Below are 20,288 nucleotides of genomic sequence, written 5' to 3'. Positions count from 1 at the left end.
TCTAAGATTGTATTGGGATTCCAGAATTACTGCCATCATTGCAGTACTTCACAATCTCTTTTGTTATTATTGTAACAGAAAAGGCTAGACCAGGGGTTGGTAAACTAAGGCCTACTGGCTCAGTCCAGCCTGCTTTTGTAAATAAAGTTTTATTGGCATATAGCCAGGCTCACTCACATCAGCCTCTATGGCTGTTTTCATGCTACAACAGCAGAGTTTAGTAGTTATGATAGAGGCCACATGGCCTTCAAAGCCTAAAATATTTACTATTCACCCCTTTATAGAAAAAGTTTGCCGACAATAATATCATGCAATAGACAATAAAATAGTGCAGTAATTCTTCCCCTTGATTAGACAGAAATTTGGTCCTTATGAAAACTGCTTTGCTCAGATGTGTGTTGAGCATCATAAACTCACTCAGCATTCATAAGTCTTGAAAATTGCAAAATTTAGTATAACTATTTTTACAGGTGTCACTACCTAAAGTACCATGCTTTTGTTTTTGGATTTTTTTTTTTTTTTTTTTTTTTTGAGACAGTCTCACTCTGTCACCCCAGGCTGGAGTGCAGTGATGCGATCTCGGCTCACTGCAACCTTTGCTTCCCTGGCTCAAGTGACCCTCCCACTTCAGTCTCCTGAGTAACTGGGACTACAGGCATGTGCCACTACATCCTGCTAATTTTTGTATTTTTTTAAGTAGAAATGGGGTTTCACCATGTTGGCCAGGCTGGTCTCGAATTCCTGGCCTCAAGCGATCCACCTGCCTCAACCCCCTGAAGTGCTGGGATTACAGGCATGAACCACCAGGCCTGGCTAAGGTACCATTTTTTTAACCTGATTTTTGTTTTTGTTTTTTTTTTGAGACAGGGTCTCACTCTGTCACCCAGGCTGGAGTGCAGTGCCATGATCATGGCTTACTGTGGCCTTAACCTCTTAGGCTGAAGTGATCCTCTTGTCTCAGCCTTCTGAGTAGCTGAGATGACAGGTCCACACCACCATGCCTGGCTACTTTTTTTATTTCTTGTAGAGATGGGGGGTCTCACTATGTTGCCCAGGCTGGTCTTGAACTCCTGGGCTCAAGCAATCTTCCTACCTTGACCTCTGAAAGTGCTGGGATTACAGGTGTAGGCCACCACACCTGGCCCTGATAATTTAAATAAGAAAGTTTACTAGTTTTTCTGAAAGTTGGAAACTGCCTCCAAGATAGTTTTATTAATATTGTTCCTGTTCATATCAGTTACAGCTCTCAGACAATACACACAAATCACAATCTGTTAAGTCAGCCACAGAAATCTAAACAGAACAGGAGGGTTATCTCCTGGTTGGAAGGTTGTTTTCTCACTGCAGTGATGGTTTAATTTATCAGGTGAAATCACAACTTTTAGGTTGAACCATAGGACATTGCTGTTTTTGGTTTTGTTTGTTTGTTTGTTTGTTTTTTGAGACAGGGTCTCACTCTGTTGCCTGGACTGAAGTGCAGTGGCACAATCTCAGTTCACTGCAACCTCCACTTCCCAGGTTCAAGTGATTCTTGTGCCTCAGCCTCCCGAGTAGCTGGGATTACAGGTGTGTACCACCATGTCTGGCTTTTGTGTGTGTGTGTGTGTTTTTAGTAGAGATGGGGTTTCACTATGTTGCCCAGGCTGGTCTCCAACTCCTGGCCTCAAGTGATCTGCCTGCCTCAGGCTCCCAAAATGTTGGGATTACAAGTGTGAGCACCCAGCTCATTGCTGTTTTTATAAGTAAAAATAAAAACTTTGCTATCAATAATTATTTTTTATGGCTTAACCCAACATTTCAAGGATTTTTGTAACCATTAGCTTAAAAATTGAGTTAAAGACAGAAGACAACTTTAACTCAGCATTGATTTGTTTCAAAATAGTGTTAATTTAATAGCAACAAGCACCTTCCTGGCAACTGATGACTTCTTAATTGTGCAAACGTTTGAGCATTTGGAGGATATAGATCAATGACCACCAATGAGAATTCTGCTCTGATTAGAGGTTCACAACCATTACTTGAAACTTTTTTCTGAAGCAGATTTCTGACCCAGTCCCACGAGCGTCTCCGTTACGGTGGTGGTGGTGGACAATGTGTTGTAATTCTGTAGTGTGTATCATTTAGAGCCCTGCCACTCAAAGTGTGGCTCAAGGACCTGTAGGTCCACATCCCCTGGGAGTGCCAGCCCCGCTTCGGGCCTCCTAAATCAGAATCTGTATTTTAACAGGATCCCCAGGGAATCTCTATACACGTTGATGTTTTACAGGCAATGGTTTAAAATTTGAGGTCTTGGTCATAGAGTAAGTTCTCCCAGTTGTTGCCCCCAGTAAATTTGGCCTCGGAAGGGTTGATGGCTTGGGCACCAACCCAGGGACACTAACCCCAACTCATGATGGGTTTGTAACAATATTAACAGACTAAATTCATATTAACATTTTAAGGATGTTTGGTAGCAATTCATTAAAAATTGAGTTAAAGACAGAAGATAACTTTAACTCAGCAACTTTAACTAACCAACTTTGCCTGGTCCAAGGTCTTCATATGAATTACTCAGTGAGTTCTCACAATGCCTCCAAGAGGTTGGAGTGGTCATTACCCTGTGTAACATCTGAAGAAATGGAAGGCCCTGTGAAATGACGTGGCCTGAAAGTGCGGAAATTTAGTTAAGATCAAGAAAGTTCATAAAGAGAAACCTCCAAGGCAGCAATTGCTCCAGTGTGGGAGAATTCAAATGGACAGTGACATGCCGGGGCCTTGGTTCCACCTTCTTGTCAAGGGGCTGCTACAGCAGGCAGCGCGATACGGTGGCCCAGGACCATGTATGGTTCTCAGCCCAGATCATGAAACAGCTGATTTGTGTTTTGGCAATTTGACTCCAAAATAATGGGCTGAAAATCCCATCTGGGAGAGAGAGCGAGGAGCCAAATGTAATGTCATTTCCAGTTATTTCTTATCTTAGCATTGGAGAAACGTTATTTCGACATGACCCAACTTGCAAACACAAATAACAGATGCTGGCGAGAGAACTGGGTAAATTTAGTACTGCGTGATGTTAGCTAAGGCTCACACTGGCATCTGCGTCATAGCAGACTATAGATTCGACATCACTTTTTGCTTTGCTTTAACGTGCTGCAGTGCAAACTGTAAGAGAGGCACGAATTCACCGTGAATGGTGGCGTTGTAAGCAGCTCCACAGTGAGGATATCGCTGAAAGTTAGCTTGCCCGGGCCACTTTCTTTTTTTTTTGAGACTGAGTCTCACTCTGTCACCCAGGCTGGAGTGCAGTGGCTCGATCTTGGCTCACTGCAACCTCTGCCTCCCCGGTTCAAGTGATTCTCCTGCCTCAGCCTCCTGAGTAGCTAGGATTACAGGCACGCACCACCATGTGCCTGCCACCACGCATCCAGGCCACTTTCTATTGAGGTCTCTACCTTCCACTTCGGTTCTAAAAGCACTTCTTTGTAGAAATCACTTACTATTCTACACCTGCAAGCAACTGAATAGGCCATTCCAGAACCATGGCAACCAGCATGAGTGGCAGAAGGAAAAGTCTCTGAGCACAGGGTTTCAGGCTCTCCCTGCCCACTTTAACATCAGGGCAGCAGAGGGACTCAAATGGGCTGGACCTAAACCCTAACTCTGAGATGCAAAGTCTAGTAACATTTAACAGAATGATTCAATTAAAATTTTAATATTATATCTCAAAGAGAGTGCCAACGTTGCAGCTTCAGGAAGTGACAGATTTTGATAATCCTAGCAGGTCACTTTCTCTTCCACCGTGGTGAGATTTCATGTGCTCACATGCAGAAGGACCCAGCCCCTTCTCCAGCATGCTGGGGCTGTTAGGGGCCAGGGGTTTGGAGCACAAACGCCTGCTTTCATCATTTCATCTCCACCATTTTTGGGTGGCCATGGGCAAGTTATTAATCTTCTCTGCATGTTTTCTCATTGATAAAATTAGGAAAGAGTAGTGCCCACCTGTAGCAGACATTTACTACATTTTCTGCTTGCCCCATGCCTTTGGAATACCCTTCCTAAGCTCAGCTAATTCTCTATCCAATGAGTTCTGCCTCCTCAAGGTAGAATCCCGAAACTTGCTTTTCCAGCCTCCCTTGCAGCTAGGCTCTGCTGTAAGGGAATGGAAAATGTGCTGTGCATTAAGACCAATGTCCAACAGAAAGGAGTCAGGTCACCCTGACTCGGATTGAAGGTGCCTGACCACTCATCAAATGTGCCCCTGAGATGTGGATCCAGAAGAGAGACATGAAAGAGGTGGCACTGGCTGCAGTCAGTGCTGGGGAGGGGAGAGCAGAGGCATTTGTCTCTTGGAGGTGGCTGTGGTGAAGGCCCAGCGTTGTAAGGTGAGCTGCCACTGGACTTGTCTAGCAGGGCAATTTGAGTGTTGTTTCTAGATCTTTGAGTCACAAAGCCTGATTGTGTGGCCTTCCTGGACATAAAGCAAGGTAGCCAAGAGCTAAAGTGGATTTGGCTGTCTGCAACTAAGTGTCTCCCAAGGCCATTGTTGAGATTAAATGAGTTACTGAGGTCAAGTGCTGGTGAGAACTTACTCTTATTATCCTTGCAAGGATAGGAGTGAATTCTGATTTTATTTTACTTTTTATTTTTATTTTTTTGAGGCAGAGTTTCACTCTTGTTGCCCAGGCTAGAGTGTAATGGCACGAACTCAGCTCACTACAACCCCCCGCCTCCTGAGTTCAAGTGATTCTCCTGCCCCAGCCTCCCGAGTAGCTGGGATTACAGGTACCCACCACCATGCCCGGCTACTTTTTTGTATTTTTGGTAGAGATGGGGGTTTCACTATGTTGGCCAGGCTGGTCTCAAACTCCTGACCTCAGGCAATCCACCCGCCTTGGCCTCCCAAAGTGCTGGGATTACAGGTGTGAGCCACCGCACCCGGCTGAACACTGATTTTAAATTGTATATAATCTCAATGCCACCTGGTGTAGGTTTAAAATCACTTCTGCAAACCCTTTGACATGCCTCCCATTGTGAAGTGAAGTCTTACCTCCCTCACTGCCCCCTCCAAAACTAAGAGGGCCTTTGTCACGCTTTCTCAAATAAAAAGCAGTAGAAGTGACACTGTGTGACTTCTGAGACTAGGCTAGAATAGGCCAAGCTCAAGCTACACACGGAGGCCACATTTAGGTGTTGTACTGAGGCCGAGCTAAGATCTCAGGCAACGACCAAGCCCCAGACATTTGGGGGAGCAGGTGAGACCCTAAGATGATGCCAGTCCCCCCACCCTAACATTTGCATGAGAGAGCCCAGGTGGGAACAGCCCGGCTGGGCCTGCTCACCCCCAGAACTGTGTGAGACTGTAATAAAATGATGGTGGTTGCTTTTAGCCACTGAGTTTTGGGGTGATTTGTTATGCAGCAATAGACAGCTGGTATTTATTGCTGATTAATTAGCAATAGATAACTGATATCAGGAATACACCTGATATTTTTCAGTGCTCTCTGGCTTTTAGACTGCTTGAGTGTGAATTTTTATTTTTGCTCCAGGGTCTCACTCTGTCACCTGACTGGAGTGCAGTGGCATGAACATGGCTCACTGTAGCCTTGACCTCTGGGCCTCAAGCAATCCTTCCACCTCAACCTCCCCTATAGCTGGAACTACAGGTATGTACCACCATGCCCAGCTAATGTTTTATTTTTTGTAGAGATGGGGGGGGTCTCACTTTGTTGCCCAGGCTGGTCTCAAACTCCTGGGCTCAGGTGATTCTCCCGCCTTGGCCTGCTAAAGTGTTAGGATTACATGTGTGAGCCACTATGCCTGGCCTGCATGTGAATTTTTCCATTTGGTCTTCACAACAATTCTTTATAGATTATGATTCATTGATGTGTATATTAAGAAAATGTCTGAATGTTGAATGTCTTGCCCTCAATCAGAAGGCTCTTCACCTAAGACATAGAGAGCAGAACCCAGGTGTCTGGCTCCTTGATGTAGCCCTCCACAAAATGAACTGGGTTCACTAGTAGAATGCACTGTTGTATGTAAATGCCTTCTGTACATTGTCTTGAAAACAACCATTAGGTCAATGTCCCAAGCACTATGACTGTGTAACAACAGATCTCCCCAAAACTGAGTGCTTACAACAACAACAGAGATTTATTATATTTAATTATTTGTGTGGGTCAGGAATTCAGTAGCAGCCTGGTTTGGTGGTTCTGGCTTGGGGTCCTTCATGAAGTTACACTGAGTTTTCCACTGGGGCTGCAGTCAAGCGAAGGGTTGATTGGGGCTGGAGGATCTATTTCCAAGATGGCTCCCTCACATGGATGCTGGTCTCTATAGCACTGCTTGAGTGTCCTGACAGCATGGTGGCTCTCTCCAAAGCAAGACATCCAGGAGACCAAAGTGGACACTGTCATACCTTTATGACTAAACTTGGAAGATATACCACTTTTGCTGAGTTCCGTTGGTCCCACGGGTCATCTCTGAATCAGCATGTAAAGGACCACGCAAAGGTATGAATTCCAGGAGGTGATGATTGCTGGGGGCCATCCTTGAGGTTGACTACCACAATCAGTATTATCGCCCCAAGTCCCAGGTGAGGAAACGAGCCAGAATGACTAGGGAATGGCCGCTCAAGAGTGTGTGCAGGTGGAACTGGAAGCCAACACTGATTCCTAGGACCACGTTCCTCTCCAATCTATGACAAAAGGTGAATTTGTGGTGTATTTTGATGCATTTATGTTAGTATTTTCAAAAATTTATTCAAAATTGAGAAATTGTTTGGAATGTTATCATGAAAAGACATACGGTGTGGACACACTGATTAGGAGTCCTCACTTTGGTCAACAAATGCCTCGTTTTGTCATGGCTGAAATTACGCCTTTTTCCTGGGTGCCCCTTAAAATTTTTCTTTCTTTTCTTAAGCTGTTGGGTAATTTACTGAGTTATCCTATACAAACATGGGAAGACATGGGTCCTAGCTTCATTTTTACATATAACTCCAAAACTGACTGTATAGAATTCAAAAGTGGTCAAATAATCAATCTATTAGGACTATAATGACTGTCTCAGTTAGCTTGTGCTGCCGTTAACAAAATACCATAGACTCAGTGGCTTAAACTTAAAATAATAGGAATGGCGTGAACAACAGGACTTTATCTCTCACAGTTCTGGAGGCTGGAAAGTCTAAGATCAAGGCGTGGGCTGATTTGGTTCTCCAGTGAAGACCTGCTTCCTGGCTTGCAGATAGCAGCTTCCTCCCCGTGTCCTCACATGCAGAGAGAGAAGCTCTGGCCTCCCTTCTTCTAAGAGCACTAATCCCACCATGGAGGCCCCATCCCCAGGACCTCATTGCAACCCAGTCACCTCCCAAAGATCCCACCTCCTAGTAGACACTGGGAGTTAGGGCTTCAACATATGGGTTTTGGGAAGACACAAACATTCACTCCGTAACAATGACATATACTCTCTGACTCAGTAATTTCACTTTTTTTTGGAAATTTATCATACAGAAATAAAAGCAGCAGTGTGTCAGGATATAGGCGTGCTGGTGTTTATTACAGGTGTCTTTGTTATGACAAACACTGGAAGCCTCCTTAATGTCCACAGATGGGCTGAGTATATTAAGGTACATCTGTATTAAGGAATAAAATGCAATTATGAAAAATGATAAACTAGATAGGGGGTGCCTATGACACTGTAAAGTTTAACAAGGATGTTGTAGAATAATGTGTATTGTATGATCCTATTTCTATGTCTTTGCATTAATCTGGAGAGAATGTTCCTTTTTTTTTGAAGACAGAGTTTCACTCTGTCACCCAGGCTGGAATGCAGTGGTGCAGTCTCAGCTCACCGCAACCTCCACCTCCCGGAGCGATTCTCCTGCCTCAGCGTCCCGAGTAGTTGGGACTATAGGCACGCGCCACCACGCCCTGCTAATTTTTGTATTTTTAGTAGAGACAGTTTCACCATGTTGGCCAGGCTGGTCTCGAACTCCTGACCTCAAGTGATCCATCCGCTTCAGTCTCCCAAAGTGCAGGATTCAGGCGTGAGCCACCGCTCCCAGCTGAGAATGTTCTTTTGAATAACCTGCTTATCAGTCTTAGGGAGATGGGGGTTGGAATAGAGGCAGATCATTATTTTCAGGAGAAAAAAGTATAGAACACCTGATGCAATATACAAATTTGTACTTTGACTACTTCATTAAAATCTTGATCATTAGTAAAAAAAAAGAGGAAAAAAAAACTTCCTTGATTAAAAGAAGCTCCTGATGTGAGTTTTCCCACCAGCATTTTGCTCTTGCCTTTATGTTCCAGGGGGTCACTTTTCCTGGTGCCTGAAACGAAGATCCAAGATTTCCCTGAAGAAAGCTATAGAAATAACTGTTTCCACTGGGCCCGTAATCAGCCATCAACATGGAGGACAAAATGGGGTGACTTTTTTTTTAAAGGAGAAGATGATGCCATTAATGTACCGCCCTTGCTGGTTCCCACTGCTCCGAGAGATTTGCCGCAGACGCTCTGCAGGTCGGGCGGGAGGGAGACTGCTATTGAGGCCCTCTGCACTTAGCCCAGCGGCCATTTCTTAGGGAATATTGATCAAAAGTACTCTCCTCTATCATCTGAGGGGCGTAATGCAGTCCCTGAGTATTCACGGAAAAAAAGCTTTTCTTTGCCAGGCTATTTTCTAAAGTCAAAAAGATCCTTTCAGGATCTATAATAGCAAGCCCCTTCCCACTTCACGCCCTCAGCGAGAAGCACACTCCAATTTCCAGGCCCTGAGGAGCCCACGCCAAGGAGGAAGCCGACGGCTCTGCCCTCTTCATGGAAAATATTCCATGTCAAACTCAACAAGCATTTTCACGGGGGCGGGGGGAACATAAATGGAAGATTAGCAATGACACCTGGACACATAAAAAAGTGTCCTCTTGTCCCAGAGATAATTTATGCATTTATTCTTTCTTTCCTAAAATAATGTTTGAATAGAATTTTGACCACATACATAATGCTCTCTGATATCTGAGGCAGGAATATCTTGATATAAATAGCAACAACAACAATCCGATCAGCGCTGTCCATGTCTGACATGGTAGGGAGGGAGGATGCTAGCTGGGACCTACTTTCTCACTCATTCTGTGAAACACAGGATCTTCCAGACAAATACTGCCTGATGTGACAGCTTATTATAAATGTTTCGCTGCCCCCATCTTATCCAACTTAGGACACTTAGGTATTAAAATACTTAAAATTCTAACAATGACAAAAATGAAGCAATCGCCAATTCCAGCTATTTTTTCCTTATTATTCAGAAAGAGTGTCATTTTGGAGAGTTCCTGCTGTTTTTCTCACTGCTGTTTGTGTGTGTTGGGGGCAGATCTGAGAGCACCTTGAGGGCAGAGAGGGTATCACTACTGTTTGAAATGCCCTGCCTAGCTGGGCTGCTGGCTGGTCTTGTCATGTTCTCTGAGGGTGAAAATGGGGTTGAATCTGCAGCAGGCTTAAGAACAGACCTCGGTTTCGGAAGTGAGTCTCATTCTACTCCACTCAAGGGTGGTTCTTGTGGCATGGAAGGACATTGATATGTGTTTGTCTTTTGTCTCAAACTCCCGAAACAGAAAACATTTTCAGGAGAGAAACAAGACAATTTTGGCCAAACTGTAGCCAGTGCTTGGTAAACGTGTGGATGTCTGAGTGGAGAGAGCAGACCGTGGCCTTCTGGAGTGTGGCCGACCTGCCTGGGCATCACACCAAGTGTGAAAAACCTGCTTTGGCGACCTGCTCTTACCTCAAAGTCTATTTTTCAGAGTTGAAGACGAGCAATTTTTCTTTCCAGAGGTTCCAGTCCATGGCTTCTGGAGCCCTGGAGAGAGGTTAACTCCAGTGTTCTCATCTCTGCATGTAGGGAGAGTAGGGAAGTCTCGTCACAACAGGTTCTCCCACACCCAAAGCCCTTGGTCTGTGTTGTGCCTGGTCCCTATGACAGCAGGGTCAGGGTGGCCTAAGCCTTGGCATTAGGTGACATTTACAGTGGCCAAAACGCACGTGGAAACTACATTTTCAACAAACAGTCCATGCACTGGTGAAGAACGGTGACTGCTGCTAATGGGGCTGTCATCAAGAAGTGGGAACCGGGAAACTCAACTCCTGCCTGGAGCCTCACTTTCTGACCCTGTGAATCTCAGTGAGCCAATGCCTTCCGGCCTCAGTTTTCATACCCGTAGAAGGTGGTCAGATTGTGGGGGTGGGGGCGACCTTTCCAGCTGTAGATCCGTGCCTTGAGTAAACCAAATATGCAGGGACAAAGTTTACTTTGTGCTCCATTTCCATGGCCTTCACTTTTTGGTTTGAAAAACGAAATGCAACTAAAACCATTTCCAGGTACAGACAAAAGAGCAAATGATGATAGTGCCCCTTGTCATAAACGGTTTAATAAACCAAAGTGGCCTCAATTTAGTTTCTGCACATACATGGCACCATAATGCTAGCTTGAATGTGTACTGAAGTGAACAAATACCAGTGTGTGGGCCTCTCGCTGGAAGACACGCTTCACTGCCGGAGGCATAAATAACTGGCGTTTTTTTCCTGAAACACTTAAGAGAACTAGACTATGCTTAGGTGTACCTTAAAAATATTCTTTCTTTCAATTCTGGTACCTAGCAGAAGCCCCAAAAGGCCTATCAGGGCCTTGTAACAATGGTCCTTTTGGAAGCACTGGAAGTTGGATTGTTCTTTGGAATTCTGCTGAAGGTTTGGCCTAATATGGCCCAAGATTTGATGAGTACTTTTTTAAGGTGACCTGATCACTTACAGGAGGCATGATGGACCGGGATGTCTCCCCACCCTCTCATCATTCTGCCAGAAATGAAAAGTGTGGCAAAGAAAACGATTTGGTGAAAACAAAAACAAAGATATAAAAAAGTAAACTATTTAAGACTTTGAGAACTATATTCTTTGAATTTCAAATAACCATTTCCATATCTGAGAAGTATCCCTGAATTATCCCAGGGCGGGGGCATCTCCAGGGAGATTATCCAGGAAGTCCTGAGGGCCACCTATGACGCCGAGTTATTAGCGAGTGGCAGAAACGCAGCTCCTAGGAGCAGCTGTAAAGCAAAGAGCTGTCCTGCAGGGAGTGGTCTCTGATGTTCCCTCAGCGCAGGCAGGGGATGAATGCTGCCCAGATCATCACTGAGGGGGCTGGCCCAGCCCCTCAACCCAGATCTACCTGCAGGTCAGTGTCCTCTGGGTAGCTTTAAAAAGTGGAGATGCTGAGGTTCTTGCCCAGACCTGGTGGGTCAGAGTCTGTAGCAGACAGGAACCTGCATTTGACTTACGAAGATTCTTCAACACTGCTGACACACAGGCTGGGACCCACTGTGTCCAGGCCACAAAGCTCTAAAACTCCACATCAAGCTTCATGTGATGAGGTACCAAGTATTAGAAGGAGGACGTACCATTAAGCAAGTTCTTGTTTTTTTTTTTTTTTTTTTTTTGGAGACGGAGTCTCGCTCTGTCGCCCAGGCTGGAGTGCAGTGGCGCAATCTCGGCTCACTGCAAGCTCCGCCTCCCGGGTTCACGCCATTCTCCTGCCTCAGCCTCTCTGAGTAGCTGGGACTACAGGCGCCTGCCACCACGCCCGGCTAATTTTTTGTATTTTTTAGTAGAGACGGGGTTTCACCGTGGTCTCGATCTCCTGACCTCGTGATCCGCCCGCCTCGGCCTCCCAAAGTGCTGGGATTACAAGCGTGAGCCACCGCGCCCGGCCTAAGCAAGTTCTTGTTATCAGTGAAAAGCTAAACATTGAATTTAGGGTCTGCTTGACTCCCAAGAAGGCATCCAGACCATTTGTGAGGTCACAGCCATGTTTTGTATTACGTACTCAAAAAATATTTGCTAACTGGACAAATGGATGATTTTTACAGACTTCTAATACAACGTCCTGAAAGGTCACCGCTGCCTAGCCCATGAGTAGCCTGCGATGCTGGCAGAGGCCACCCAACCAGGCTGTCATGCGATGGCTGGAGTCTTTAGACAGGGGCATCAGCCCGGCTTCAACCACACCAACAGGGGACCATTATCACACTGTGTCTATCAATCACTCACTCACACAGACAAGCCCTCTAAGGCTGCCTCCTGCTCATCAGGGACAGCGGCTCCTGACCGCTAGAAGGGTGGCTAGTATGGGGGCTGCTCTGGAGAGACGGAGCAAGGGGCACAGCTCATTATGGGCTCGGATGGACGCTGCGGTAGCAGGCGATACTGACCCAGCCCTTTAATCACGAAGAGAGAAAGCGATTTAAGTAGATTAGAACCATGATGCTTGGATTCAGAGCCTCTTGTGACTGGATCTCAGCATTCCATGTTAGGAAATGAGGTCAATTTTACATAAACATGTTGGTAAGCTTCCCCGCATTGGTACCAGCTACCATTTTGGATACATGTTTAGGCTTTGGTTAAAATATGCTTTCAAACAATTCTGTCCAATAAAAATGAAAACCACCTTTTCATTAGGTGCCAGGGTAAACTTTATTTTCTTATAAACTATAATGAGAATGAGAGAAACATATAGCACTGAAGTGCTGTGTTTCCACTTCATTAAATCATCAGAGTAAATCAGAATTAAAGAGTAAAAGAGGTTAAGTGGAGAGTCGGGTGGCTGCCATCAGTGGAGATGTGTGCTTTCTCGGCATGGCTGCCTGTGCCGTGGTGTGTCCTGCTGCACACACGTCTGCAAGGTGTTCCCACCACCTAGGAAGGAACCTAGATGTGGAGCATTAGGAAAATTAAATAACAAGAGATAGCAAAATAAGAATCAAATGACACGCTTAACTTAATTTACCACATTTATCAAATTTTTTCCTTATTTACATGTACTAAACATTGTAGACCTAAAACATAAGGAAACATTCACTTCATGTGTATGTCATATGGACAGACTGAGTGCAACTAAAACGATGGTTGTTTCATGTTGAATTTCCCTCGGATGCAGACATTCCGCTTCAGTAGATATAAAGGTAGCACAGTTACATTTACGACATCACAGTTAGGTTTTAAAGGATTCATCAGACCTCCACATGACACCGATACAGCAGGTCCATGGGGCGCAGGTGGTGCCACCTGAGGAAGGTCAGGAAGACAGGATGTGCATGGCTCTGTGGATCTGCATGGGCTGTTGTTTGTAAGGCTAAGGGTCTGATCAATCAACCCATGTCACCAAGTTTGGGTCACCCCACTTCCCCAACGTGTGGCTCTTAGGAACTGCAGACTTTGTTGCTGAGGCAACCCAGGCTAAATTTCTTCACTTCTGTCTGCTGAAGGCTTAATTATTTGTAAAAAGTCATAATTTTTTTAAAGCACGAAAGCCTAAGTACAATGAGACGATAAACATCAGCTTTGCTCTGGATGGAATCTGGGAATAGGTGCGCAGAAAAGTGAGGGAGCTGGCCTAGCCCTGCCTGAGGCCAGCGAGTCTTATCACATTTTGGCCCAATTAGGGCCACTTCTGTTTCCAGATGGCTGACCTACTGGTACCACCGTGATGAGTCAGCGCTGTGCCTCAGGTGGGGCCCTACTGGATGAATGATCCTCCGCAATTTTGCTGAAAGAGATTTATTACAAAAACACAATATTTGCTTTTCTAAGTAAAAAAAAAAAGAAACTTGATCATTGCAATTTTCCACCCCAAATAACAAAAACGACTCCAGTCCATGTGATCACGAGAAACGTGGCTGTCAGATTCCCTGCTCCACGTTCCGGATCTCCAGACCAAAGCTGCTACTGAGAACGGCAGGCTCAAAAAAACTCTAGTCACCAAACTGCTGGCTGTCATCTGGGGTCATGGGGTCGTTATAATCCTCAGGGGTTACAGGAGGGTTATTTGCTGCCTACAATTGAATTTCCCACCCCAAGGTTGGGATCGCTGGTTCGTGAAAGCAAAATGAAATCATGGAGCAGAAGTCCAGGAGAATTCAATATGATCTCTAAATCCTGCCATGTCTTTTCTACTAAAGCCAGGAATTCTGCAACAGGAGTTTCTAGAGCCTGAAGATGAAATGTTCTCCCAGAGGCGACCTGTTGGTAGAGACCCACAGGGGACTCTGGAGCCGAGGAGCATGCGGTGGCCTTCCCAACAGGAGGGAGGTAAACAGGAGACAGCAGCAGCTCAACAGCGGGGTCAAGCCTGAGTGACGGTGGCCAAGCCACGCTGCCCAGAAATCTGGAATCATTTAAAATAAAGGGGCGTTTGCTGACACCACAAAAAATGCCAGGACTTGCAGTCACTCTTCACATTGCCCTTCAGCCCCTATGAGTACCCTGGGCCTTTCCCAAAACAGCCCAGGGGCCGGAAGCTTCCTTCCACTTTGGGGCACCCTCATTCTCTTGTGTTCAGGTGGTTCTCAAGGTGCTCCTGTCAGTGGGCCTGGCCTCAAGCCCTACCTGCAAGCCCCTATAAAGCAGAAAAGCAAATTCTCTCCAGGATGAGCAGGCCCGCCCTTCCAACAGGAACGACTGGCTCAGCTCTTTCTCATTTGTCCCAAGAGTGAGTCTGGCTCATGGGTCTCCCCGTTTTCCCTACAAAGGCCAGGTTCCAGCCAAACCAGCTCAACAGCAAATGCAAAAAACTGGCTCCTCAGTGAAAATGGCTGCTCGGATGGGGTGAGAGCCTCAGAAGGCTTCTTCAGGCCTGGGTGGCCAAGCAGCCTGAAGGTAACAAGTGTGTGCAAGGGCAGAGGGCAGAGGGCAGAGGAAGGCGGGGAGGCCTCCTGCACAGGGCCCACCTTTCCTAGGACCGGCCCACCCATCATAAGCCCTGAGTTAGGGGCTGCATCTCACGTGCTGCTGTCCCTTCCCACTGCAGGGCGTTGCTCTGTCCCCGGCCGCTGTGAGAACAAAGCCTGCGCAGTGGGGATGGACTCTGGTAAGTTTCTTGGATTTACTTCCCAAGTGAAGTGCGGGGTGGAGCAAACCTCTAGCTCTGAGGCAGGTCGAGGGTCCAGGCTGATTTCTCTGCTGCAGGATGGGCAAGGCCCACCCAGGGCCCCCCAGCAGGAGAAGGCTCACCATTGCTTCTCTTTTCATTCATTCTTTTTTTTTTTTTTTTAAAGAAAAAAACAAAAAAACCAGGTCTAATGAGCCTTCCTTGGAGCCAAATGGGCAAAAATGTAAGGATTAAATCCCTTGCTTGGAATCTGCTACCTAAAGCTTTGTGTGACAAGAAACATTTCTGAGGCCTGTATGAGGCCTCTCTGGGCAACAGACAGGAGCAGCAAAGTTGCAGCGTGAGGCTTTTAGAGGCACAAGGCCATTCGAGGGGTGCCCGTCTCAGCCTAGTGCCCGAAGCTGGCATGCACCTTTTGTGTGGATGTGGTCTGTGCTGTTTTGAGCCCTGGGACGCTTCCTGTCCTGCAGGAACTTATGCAAGGACAGGACCCTGTATTTCTGGAATCTTCTGAGTGTTCTAAGATAGGGGCATCACTGTCATGACCTGAAGGGCCTCTGCGTGGTGAGGAGAATCTCTGCTCAGTTAGCGGACGTCAGGTACCATGTGGGAAAACACTGGACAACTGAGGTAAAACTTCTCCTGGGCAAAAGACCCTGGGGAAAGCCAATTTCCATGATGATGAAATTTTTGAGTAAACCACAAATCCTAACATAAAAGGAACTAGCAAAATCAATGCCGATCACATTCCTCAATCAGACAATGGTTTTGCCAGCCCCTTTGTGAATCATGCTTGGGTTCATAAATGAGAAGAAACAACTTGAGGTACAGAAGCCAGCTGCCCTCTGCCCCCTCCCTGAAAGCGCAGAATCTTTTCCTGCTGTGATCTGCCCAGGGCAGGCACACCAATGCCCATGTGTCAGTGGGTTCATCTCTGGTTTTTGGTGACTTTTTCGTTTCTTCTTTGGAAGTCCAAGGTTTGTGAGGTTTCAGGACAAGATGATATAGCCTAGTTTGAGTCCCATCTGAGACACTGTAGTGGGATTCACCATGGGCTTCAGAAGTCCACTAATGGGAAGACCTGCTGAGGGCACTAGTACAGCAACGAAATTTCCTGGAGATTCTGGGTTTAGTGGCTCGGGGCAGAGGCAGGAGAGGGTGTTCTGTCTCCTCCTCACTCAGGGGCTCTTCGAGGTCAGCACTCAGACTGGAGGCCAGGGCCCCTGCAAAGGAAGCAGAGAACTGCTAAGTCACGGAGGCAACGGAGGCTCTACGGCCACACATTTCAGGGAGGATTTGTGGCACTCAGAAGGGAGGGAAATTCCCAGGAGAAGGGTCTGGTGACCTCCTCCCATGCTATGCCGGCGAAGGTGTTTGTTGAATGAATAAACACATGAATGTCCTTCTTCTTATTCTTTGCCCTGGGCTTTTCTGCAGCATAAAAGAAGCTATGAATCTTGTGAAATTAATTCAGACTTACTGTCCAATTCATAAGTAAAGAATGAAGAGAAAAGGCATCTGGTCATAGAGAAAGGGAGGAAGAGCCACTGAAGAAGCAGTGGCTGGAGTCAATGGGAAAGCCCGTGAAACTTCAGAGGACGCTCTGCAGATCCCTGGCGGTGTTCCTGGAATCTCCACGTGTTTACATATTGATATTCTACACAATGAGTTACAACTCAATTATTCCCCAAAGGGTCTAAGACTAGAGGTCAGGCCTAAATTGCTTGTCTGAATGAGTCCAGATGAGCATAGAGCTGTTCATCACTGGAGGGAAAAGGAATAAAATTAAAACCTGCGCATCTGCACCCCCTGCTTCCCCAGGGCTGCTGTCGGCGTGCTCAGAGGAATACAGGAATGCCTGCTGCAACACCAAGCCACTGTTGCGGGCGGAGCTGGGTCTCCCCTAGCACCGTTCTGGAGCGAGAGGATCATTTCATCACCCTTCCCCTCGTAGCGTAGTTTTAAACCCTGTTGTATTATGCCCCAAGGTTCCTGCATGACCTCTGCTGGGAACAAACCTCAAAAGCAGAGTTTCCACATCTTCCTCCCTGCGCGATTCACTTGCAGGGCTTTGGCCTTGGAAATTATTATTATTATTGGCATTTGAAATTAATTTAAGTAGGTTATTTTATTCACAGACAGCATCTATTTTCATTCTCTGACCTTCCCTTATTGTTTCTAGGAAGAGTTTCCAAAATCAATACTTGCAAACGTGCTTGGACCTATGGAGGCAGCCTGGCTCAGGGTGTTCTGAAATTCAGTACTTTCAGAGTCCAGGGGCTTCCCGGTTGCCTCCCTTCTTCTAGGCTCAGTAAGGTCGGGCACACAGAGAAGGCTCACTATTCTCATCTTTAAAACAGGCTGCAGCCAGGCCCAGTGGGTGGATCCCTTCAGCCCAGGAGTTCCAGACCAGCCTGGGAAACATAGTGAAACCCCGTCTCTACAAAAACATTGCAAAACTTATCCAGGCATAGTGGTGCGCACCTGTAGTCCCAGCTGCTTGGGAGGCTGAGGTGAGAGGATTTTGAGCCTGGGAGGTCAAGGCTGCAGTGATGGCATCACTGCACTCCAGCTTAGGTGACAAAGTGAGACCCACTCTCAAAAAAAACACCGCACACGAAAAACCCCAGAACACAAAAACAGGCTGCTTCTGACAAAGGCAGTATAGCTAGACCATCATCCACAAGAGAAGCTAGATTGTTACAAGGCATCTCTCCATGCCCTCGTAGCTGTAGTGGGCACTGGCATTTAATCCAAGGTGTGGGGCAGCATGGGAGAACAGACTTGATTTAATCCCAGATAATATTCCAACAGCCCAGCCCACTATGGTAATCAGATTGATTTGAATAAAGAAGCAAAAAAAAAAAAAAAAAAAAAAAAGATAAAGTGAGATCCAAAAAGAAAGAGCGAAGCTTTGCTAATTCTGGATTCGAAGGAAAACATTTTAGTTCCTCTGCCCCAGCCACTCACCCAGGGAGGATAAAGAGGGAAAGCGCGGCGCACCTTGAGTTCCTGCAGATGGACAGAGGAACGCCAGCTTTGTCCCGCTGAGTGAGCCTGGCGAACAGCAGGAAGGTCTGCAGAGAAGGGGGCCTGTGCACCTGAAAGCAGGGACCCCATGGCCAGGGGCAAAGGGCAAAGCCACCCCTGCAGCTGGGCTGCAGCCAGTGCCACAGTGCCCTACACATGCCTCTGGTCTCCAGCTTTCCACTGGGACATTCTCATCTGCACTGGGCCCTCGTGCCACAGCACCCCGTGGTGGGGAGGGAGGTGGCAGCTGCGGGATGGGTAGGCAGGACACAAGGTAGGGCCGCCTTCCTGATATGACACGTCCACTCGCAGCTGTGGCTCCACTCGCACTGCCTCTTCCCGGCGACGGAAGCCAAGAATTTATTCACAGGACACTCGAACCTCACCTCCCCACTTTGGCAGCAGGAGCAGGAGGACATGCATAGAGACGGAGGTCTCAGCAAATGCGAAGTTTTGCAGCAAGGTGCTCTGCTGGGAGGGGACTGTACAACCCTTCTCTGCCCCATCTTGACATGATCACCTGGGCTCTGAGGCTCCTGTCACCTGTTGGGGCTGACACAAGTGAGCCCAGTTTGGGACAATACCAGGACTGGGCTTAAGCCATGGGTGAGGGGAAGAGAAGGGCAGCTGGCTGGAGGGTCGGCTGGCTGTGGCGCTGGCTGCTCCTCTGGCCTGCAGGTTCAACAGCCCTGGCTGGCAGAGGAGGGTGAAGGTTTGGATAAACCAACAGATCTGGACCGTAACATCCCACTTCCATATTTACTGAGACAAGTGACTGATGTCTGTGCCTTGCATTCCACTGTGAGCCACAGGCTCATGAACGGCAGCTCGCTCACTTGCTTTCTCCTGTGAACGGCACTGCCATGATCCTTGTCATTACCAACTGCTCACCTTCCACCTGTGAGCCTGGGAGGCGATGCAGCCCAGGCCACACGGGACAGGGTTTTCAGACAGCCCTGCCAAGGCGGCTGCCATCCATTAGAGTGCTCTGGGCAGGGCCTGGACCCCAGACCCAGGACAGAAAGGCAGGCTGGGGAGGTCACACCTGCTATGGCCAGCCTATCCTCTGGGTCTTAGACCACAGCCCATTCCTGGGCCTCCACCCTCTGCGCTCTTGCAGCTTTTGTCTACTTTTCCTTCCCCAGCTGTTCCATTCAGCGGCCCCCGCCACAACCTGCCCTCCCCGCGTGGAGGTCTCAGAGGCCTCCATTAAGGCTGGCGGTCAAAGGCCGGCCCAGCACGTGCCGTGTCTTATCGGCCCATCTCAAGACCCTGCTCCTCCAGGCCTGGGCAACAAAAAAGGGGGAGGCCCCAGCGCCCACTGGCTCCCTGCAGCCCCACACACAAAAGGGCAGGCGACAAAGACATTTTCCGGGATGGCAGGTGTTGGTGTCGGATTCCTCCCCGAGTGCACAGGCAGAAGAAAGGCAAGGCTGGGCTTCCCCGGGCAGCGCAGACATGCAGGGGCAGGAGTGTGGGCAGGGCCCCCTGGGAGGGGAAGGCCCAGGAGGGCGAGGAGCACTGATGCAGGGTCCGCTACCGAGGGCAGCCGGTTGGAAAAGTCCCACCCCCTCCCCAAAGCAGGGTGGCTGGACATAACCACTGAAGTGTCTGTCTTACCTTGCTCAAATATTGTAATGAGACCTTTACGTGTTTTAATCTGAAGGGAAAGAACACAAAATCGAATGAATACAAACACAGCACCCCCACAGCTCCAACTTGATAATTAACACAGTGCTAACAATACATTTATCCCTGAGCTGCCCAAGCATTTCTGCAGCCTTGTCAATCAGTAAAAACTGAACATTCACTTGAAAATTCTACTTGATAGGACAAAATACAAGCCGATGTCGTGTTTACAAATGTGAAATGAGAGAGACATGAAAACTCCCAGGATCTATGCATGCAGACCTTGTCAGGAGCCCTACAGACGCTGAACAGCACTGACAGCTATATCCTTTTCCTGCTCTCCAACTTTTCCTGACTGATTTTGTTTAAAATACAAAGATAATAGTGTTTTCAAGACAAGCATTTGAAATTCAATGGATGACCTGAAAAAATAATTGGAACCCCCTAGGTGGGCAAGTTTACATGTCTCCAAGTTTCATTTTACAGGTTTCTGACTTATACACAGTGTGTTAATGCTGGTGTCACCTGCGATGTGACAGTCCCCAGGAAGGGAACACACAGCATCCTGTGCAGAGGAAAGCTTGGGAGGGTTCCCTGGAGCGGTGAAATTGGACCATAAGGTCACTCTCACCCACAGAGCAGCAGGGTCTCAGTAGTCACACAGAACTGAGGGGGATCTTAGCTTTTCTATGCTTTGTGACAGGTTCTTCCAC

The 20,288-nt window shown here is 47.3% G+C and overlaps 1 long non-coding RNA gene across 1 annotated transcript; it reads right to left on the bottom strand.

Moving 5' to 3' along the window:
* Positions 1-15,062: 15,062 nt before the first annotated feature.
* LOC115837904 lies at positions 15,063-19,606 on the bottom strand. The gene is made up of 2 exons (XR_004032896.1): positions 19,567-19,606; positions 15,063-16,139 (listed from the first exon to the last, which is right to left on the bottom strand). It is a non-coding gene; the product is annotated as an uncharacterized LOC115837904 (long non-coding RNA).
* Between the last annotated feature and the right edge of the window lie 682 nt (positions 19,607-20,288).

The sequence above is a fragment of the Nomascus leucogenys genome, chromosome 13 (genome assembly GCF_006542625.1).
Source record: "Nomascus leucogenys isolate Asia chromosome 13, Asia_NLE_v1, whole genome shotgun sequence".
Classification (NCBI taxonomy): domain Eukaryota; kingdom Metazoa; phylum Chordata; class Mammalia; order Primates; family Hylobatidae; genus Nomascus; species Nomascus leucogenys.
This window is presented reverse-complemented; position numbering and strand designations above follow the sequence as displayed.